The sequence below is a fragment of the Panulirus ornatus genome, chromosome 46 (genome assembly GCF_036320965.1).
Source record: "Panulirus ornatus isolate Po-2019 chromosome 46, ASM3632096v1, whole genome shotgun sequence".
NCBI classification, from domain to species: Eukaryota; Metazoa; Arthropoda; class Malacostraca; order Decapoda; family Palinuridae; genus Panulirus; species Panulirus ornatus.
The window spans coordinates 23,424,492-23,431,869 of NC_092269.1; positions in this window are offsets into that span (position 1 = coordinate 23,424,492).

A 7,378-nucleotide genomic window follows, 5' to 3' on the forward strand; every position below is an offset into this window, starting at 1 on the left:
AAACATTATCTCGGAAAGCAAAAATGGGTATGTTTGAAAGAATAGTGGTTCCAACAATGTTGTATGGTTGCGAGGCGTGGGCTATGGATAGAGTTGTGCGCAGGAGGGTGGATGTGCTGGATATGAGATGTTTGAGGACAATATGTGGTGATTCGTGTGAGAAACTGCAGAAGCTGGTGACTGAGTTTCGTAAAGTGTGTGAAAGAAGAATGCTGAGAGTAAATGTGAATAAGAACAAGGTTATTAGGTACAGTAGGGTTGAGGGACAAGTCAATTGGGAGGTAAGTTTGAATGGAAAAAAACTGGAGGAAGTGAAAGTGTTTTAGATATATGGGAGTAGATTTGGCAGCGGATGGAACCATGGAAGTGGAAGTGAATTATAGGGTGGGGGAGGGGGCGAAAGTTCTGGGAGCCTTGAAGAATGTGTGGAAGCCGAGAACATTATATCGGAAACCAAAATGGGCATGTTTAAAGGAATAGTGGTTCCAACAATGTTATATTGTTGTGAGGCGCGGGCTATGGATAGAGTTGTGCGGAGGAAGGTGGTTGTGCTGGAAATGAGATGTTGAAGGACAATATGTGTTGTGACGTGGTTTGATCGAGCAAGTAATAATAGGGTTAGAGAAATGTGTAGTAATATAAAGAGTGTGGCTGAGAGAGCATAAGGGGGTGTGTTGAAATGGTTTGGTCGCATGGAGAGAATGAGTGACGAAAGATTGACCAAGAGGATATAGGTTTCATAGGTGGAGGGAACAAGAAGTGGGAGACCAATTTGGAGGTGGAAAGATGAAATGAAAAAGATTTTGAGTGATCGAGGCCTGAACATGCACGAGGGTGAAAGGCGTGCAAGGAATAGAGTGAATTAGAACGATGTAGTATACCGCGGTCGACGTGTTGTGAATGGATTGAACCAGGGCGTGTGAAGCGTCTGGGGTAAACCATGGAAAGTTCTGTGGTGTCTTGATTTGGAAAGGGAGCTGTGGTTTAGGTGCATTATTACATGACAGCTAGAGACTGAATTAACGAAAGTGGCCTTTGTTGTCTTTTCCTAGCGGTACCTCGCGCACATACGGGGGGAGGGGGTTGTCGTTTCATGTGTGGCGGGATAGCGATAGGAATGAATAAAGGCAGACAGTATGAATTATATGAATGTGTATATATGTATGTCTGTGTGTGTATGTATATATATATACGTTGGGTTTATAGGTATGTATATATTGCGTGTGTGGATGTGTATGTATATACATGTGTATGTGGGTGGGTTGGGCCATTCCTTCGTCTGTTTCCTTGTGCTACCTCGCTAACGCGGAGACAGCGACACATCAAAATAGATAGATAAATATATATATAATATATATATATATATATATATATATATATATATATAGAAAGCGACTAGAGGGGACGGAGCGGGGGGCCAGAAATCCTCCCCTCCTTGTATTAACTTTCTAAAATGGGAAACAGAAGAAGGAGTCACGCGGGGAGTGCTCATCCTCTCGAAGGCTCAGAGTGGGGGGCCTAAATGTGTGTGGATGTAACCAAGATGTGAAAAAAGGAGAGATAGGTAGTATGTTTGAGGAAAGGAACCTGGATGTTTTGGCTCTGAGTGAAACGAAGCTCAAGGGTAAAGGGGAAGAGTGGTTTGGGAATGTCTGGGGAGTAAAGTCAGGGGTTAGTGAGAGGACAAGAGCAAGGGAAGGAGTAGCAATACTCCTGAAACAGGAGTTGTGGGAGTATGTGATAGAGTGTAAGAAAGTAAATTCTCGATTAATATGGGTAAAACTGAAAGTTGATGGAGAGAGGTGGGTGATTATTGGTGCATATGCACCTGGGCATGAGAAGAAAGATCAAGAGAGGCAAGTGTTTTGGGAGCAGCTGAATGAGTGTGTTAGTGGTTTTGATGCACGAGACCGGGTCATAGTGATGGGTGATTTGAATGCAAAGGTGAGTAATGTGGCAGTTGAGGGAATAATTGGTATACATGGGGTGTTCAGTGTTGTAAATGGAAATGGTGAAGAGCTTGTAGATTTATGTGCTGAAAAAGGACTGATGATTGGGAATACCTGGTTTAAAAAGCGAGATATACATAAGTATACTTATGTAAGTAGGAGAGATGGCCAGAGAGCGTTATTGGATTACGTGTTAATTGACAGGCGTGCGAAAGAGAGACTTTTGGATGTTAATGTGCTGAGAGGTGCAACTGGAGGGATGTCTGATCATTATCTTGTGGAGGCTAAGGTGAAGATTTGTATGGGTTTTCAGAAAAGAAGAGTGAATGTTGGGGTGAAGAGGGTGGTGAGAGTAAGTGAGCTTGAGAAGAGACCTGTGTGAGGAAGTACCAGGAGAGACTGAGTACAGAATGGAAAAAGGTGAGAACAATGGAAGTAAGGGGCGTGGGGGAGGAATGGGATGTATTTAGGGAATCAGTGATGGATTGCGCAAAAGATGCTTGTGGCATGAGAAGAGTGGGAGGTGGGTTGATTAGAAAGGGTAGTGAGTGGTGGGATGAAGAAGTAAGATTATTAGTGAAAGAGAAGAGAGAGGCATTTGGACGATTTTTGCAGGGAAAAAATGCAATTGAGTGGGAGATGTATAAAAGAAAGAGACAGGAGGTCAAGAGAAAGGTGCAAGAGGTGAAAAAAAGGGCAAATGAGAGTTGGGGTGAGAGAGTATCATTAAATTTTAGGGAGAATAAAAAGATGTTCTGGAAGGAGGTAAATAAAGTGCGTAAGACAAGGGAGCAAATGGGAACTTCAGTGAAGGGCGCAAATGGGGAGGTGATAACAAGTAGTGGTGATGTGAGAAGGAGATGGAGTGAGTATTTTGAAGGTTTGTTGAATGTGTTTGATGATAGAGTGGCAGATATAGGGTGTTTTGGTCGAGGTGGTGTGCAAAGTGAGAGGGTTAGGGAAAATGATTTGGTAAACAGAGAAGAGGTAGTGAAAGCTTTGCGGAAGATGAAAGCCGGCAAGGCAGCAGGTTTGGATGGTATTGCAGTGGAATTTATTAAAAAGGGGGTGACTGTATTGTTGACTGGTTGGTAAGGTTATTTAATGTATGTATGACTCATGGTGAGGTGCCTGAGGATTGGCGGAATGCGTGCATAGTGCCATTGTACAAAGGCAAAGGGGATAAGAGTGAGTGCTCAAATTACAGAGGTATAAGTTTGTTGAGTATTCCTGGTAAATTATATGGGAGGGTATTGATTGAGAGGGTGAAGGCATGTACAGAGCATCAGATTGGGGAAGAGCAGTGTGGTTTCAGAAGTGGTAGAGGATGTGTGGATCAGGTGTTTGCTTTGAAGAATGTATGTGAGAAATACTTAGAAAAGCAAATGGATTTGTATGTAGCATTTATGGATCTGGAGAAGGCATATGATAGAGTTGATAGAGATGCTCTGTGGAAGGTATTAAGAATATATGGTGTGGGAGGAAAGTTGTTAGAAGCAGTGAAAAGTTTTTATCGAGGATGTAAGGCATGTGTACGTGTAGGAAGAGAGGAAAGTGATTGGTTCTCAGTGAATGTAGGTTTGCGGCAGGGGTGTGTGATGTCTCCATGGTTGTTTAATTTGTTTATGGATGGGGTTGTTAGGGAGGTGAATGCAAGAGTTTTGGAAAGAGGGGCAAGTATGAAGTCTGTTGGGGATGAGAGAGCTTGGGAAGTGAGTCAGTTGTTGTTCGCTGATGATACAGCGCTGGTGGCTGATTCATGTGAGAAACTGCAGAAGCTGGTGACTGAGTTTGGAAAAGTGTGTGGAAGAAGAAAGTTAAGAGTAAATGTGAATAAGAGCAAGGTTATTAGGTACAGTAGGGTTGAGGGTCAAGTCAATTGGGAGGTGAGTTTGAATGGAGAAAAACTGGAGGAAGTGAAGTGTTTTAGATATCTGGGAGTGGATCTGGCAGCGGATGGAACCATGGAAGCGGAAGTGGATCATAGGGTGGGGGAGGGGGCGAAAATCCTGGGGGCCTTGAAGAATGTGTGGAAGTCGAGAACATTATCTCGGAAAGCAAAAATGGGTATGTTTGAAGGAATAGTGGTTCCAACAATGTTGTATGGTTGCGAGGCGTGGGCTATGGATAGAGTTGTGCGCAGGAGGATGGATGTGCTGGAAATGAGATGTTTGAGGACAATGTGTGGTGTGAGGTGGTTTGATCGAGTGAGTAACGTAAGGGTAAGAGAGATGTGTGGAAATAAAAAGAGCGTGGTTGAGAGAGCAGAAGAGGGTGTTTTGAAGTGGTTTGGGCACATGGAGAGTGAGGAAAGATTGACCAAGAGGATATATGTGTCGGAGGTGGAGGGAACAAGGAGAAGAGGGAGACCAAATTGGAGGTGGAAAGATGGAGTGAAAAAGATTTTGTGTGATCGGGGCCTGAACATGCAGGAGGGTGAAAGGAGGGCAAGGAATAGAGTGAATTGGAGCGATGTGGTATACCGGGGTTGACGTGCTGTCAGTGGATTGAAGCAAGGCATGTGAAGCGTCTGGGGTAAACCATGGAAAGCTGTGTAGGTATGTATATTTGCGTGTGTGGACGTATGTATATACATGTGTATGGGGGGGGGGTTGGGCCATTTCTTTCGTCTGTTTCCTTGCGCTACCTCGCAAACGCGGGAGACAGCGACAAAGTATAATAAATAAAATAAATATATATATATATATATATATATATATATATATATATATATATATATATATATATATATATATATATATATATATATATATATATATATATATATATATATATATCCCATTTTAGAAAGTTAATAATAGTTAATAATAATGGATTTGTATGTAGCATTTATGGATCTGGAGAAGGCATATGATAGAGTTGATAGAGATGCTCTGTGGAAGGTATTAAGAATATATGGTGTGGGAGGAAAGTTGTTAGAAGCAGTTAAAAGTTTTTATCGAGGATGTGTAGGAAGAGAGGAAAGTGATTGGTTCTCAGTGAATGTAGGTTTGCGGCAGGGGTGTGTGATGTCTCCATGGTTGTTTAATTTGTTTTTGGATGGGGTTGTTAGGGAGGTAAATGCAAGAGTTTTGGAAAGAGGGGCAAGTATGAAGTCTGTTGGGGATGAGAGAGCTTGGGAAGTGAGTCAGTTGTTGTTCGCTGATGATACAGCGCTGGTGGCTGATTCATGTGAGAAACTGCAGAAGCTGGTGACTGAGTTTGGTAAAGTGTGTGGAAGAAGAAAGTTAAGAGTAAATGTGAATAAGAGCAAGGTTATTAGGTACAGTAGGGTTGAGGGTCAAGTCAATTGGGAGGTGAGTTTGAATGTAGAAAAACTGGAGGAAGTGAAGTGTTTTAGATATCTGGGAGTGGATCTGGCAGCGGATGGAACCATGGAAGCGGAAGTGGATCATAGGGTGGGGGAGGGCGTGAAAATCCTGGGGGCCTTGAAGAATGTGTGGAAGTCGAGAACATTATCTCGGAAAGCAAAAATGGGTATGTTTGAAGGAATAGTGGTTCCAACAATGTTGTATGGTTGCGAGGCGTGGGCTATGGATAGAGTTGTGCGCAGGAGGATGGATGTGCTGGAAATGAGATGTTTGAGGACAATGTGTGGTGTGAAGTGGTTTCATCGAGTGAGTAACGTAAGGGTAAGAGAGATGTGTGGAAATAAAAAGAGCGTGGTTGAGAGAGCAGAAGAGGGTGTTTTGAAGTGGTTTGGGCACATGGAGAGAATGAGTGAGGAAAGATTGACCAAGAGGATATATGTGTCGGAGGTGGAGGGAACGAGGAGAAGAGGGAGACCACCTCCAGGAAAGATGGAGTGAAAAAGATTTTGTGTGATCGGGGCCTGAACATGCAGGAGGGTGAAAGGAGGGCAAGAAATAGAGTGAATTGGAGCGATGTGGTATACCGGGGTTGACGTGCTGTCAGTGGATTGAATCAAGGCATGTGAAGCGTCTGGGGTAAACCATGGAAAGCTGTGTAGGTATGTATATTTGCGTGTGTGGACGTATGTATATACATGTGTATGGGGGGGGGTTGGGCCATTTCTTTCGTCTGTTTCCTTGCGCTACCTCGCAAACGCGGGAGACAGCGACAAAGTTTAATAAAAAAAAAAAAAATTTATATATATATATATTTATATATATATATATATTATATATATATTTAATATAAATTTTATATATATTTTTATTTTTTTTTTCCCAAAAGAAGGAACAGAGAAGGGGGCCAGGTGAGGATTCCCTCAAAGGCCCAGTTCTCTGTTCTTAACGCTACCTCGCTAACGCGGGGAAATGGCGAATAGTTTGAAAGAAAGAATATATATATATATATATTTAAAATTTTAAATATATTATATATTTTATATATATATATATTATATATATATATATATATATATATTATATATAAAATATATATATATAGGTTATATATGTATATATGGGATGTATATAGGGTTGAAAATATGTTTGTTTTGTATGTATGTTGTATATATACATAGATATGTATGTAGGGTATGTATGTTTTATGTATGTGTATTATGTTGTTGTATCTTAAGAGTCCACGGTGTAAATGAAACACGATAAGTTTCCAAGTGTACTTTCGTGTAATAATCACATCAGGGAGACACAAGAGAGATATATAACAGTCAGTTGATATACAACGAAGAGATGTAGCTAGGACGCCATGTGGTAAACATCTGATTCTTCAAGACATTTACCTGTTTCAAAGTCTGTCTTCATTGAACTGATAAAATTGTACGTCAAAGACTGTGTATTTCAATTCAATGGAGATTATTATGCTCAAAAACTTGGTATGGCAATGGGTAACCCTCTTTCACCTGTACTAAGTAATCTTAAATGGAATTTTTTGAAACGAAATTACAAATTGGATATCTTACTTTCTAATGCAATTTGGTTTCGGTATGTATATGATGTTCTTTGTGTTTGGCCAACAAATGAAAATTTACAAATTTTTCTACACTTAAAAATTTTTAGTACCTTCCATCAACTTAACGAAGAAAATGAAAATAAGGACACGTTGCCATTTTTAATTTGCGTGATCCATAGGCAAGGAAACAAGTTAAAGTTTAGCATATACAGAAAACCTACCAATGTATGCTCATTATCCATTATTACTCATCTCTACAGGACAAAGTTATCATTTCAATCTACGTTCTTTAGGGCATTACGTATTTGCAGTCCAAGTATATTGATGATAAGTTGGATGTAAGTTTAAAGTACCCTAGATCTTTCATTGATAAATCCCTTAAGTTAGCAAAGAATATCTCTTATAGAGTTGAGCCAAACCTCCACTGACACCAAGAACCTTTTAGTTCTCATTTTACTTTACTTCCCATGATGCTTAAATCCTTTAATAAATGATCCTAACAACATAATACTTTAAAGAATATCTTAGTC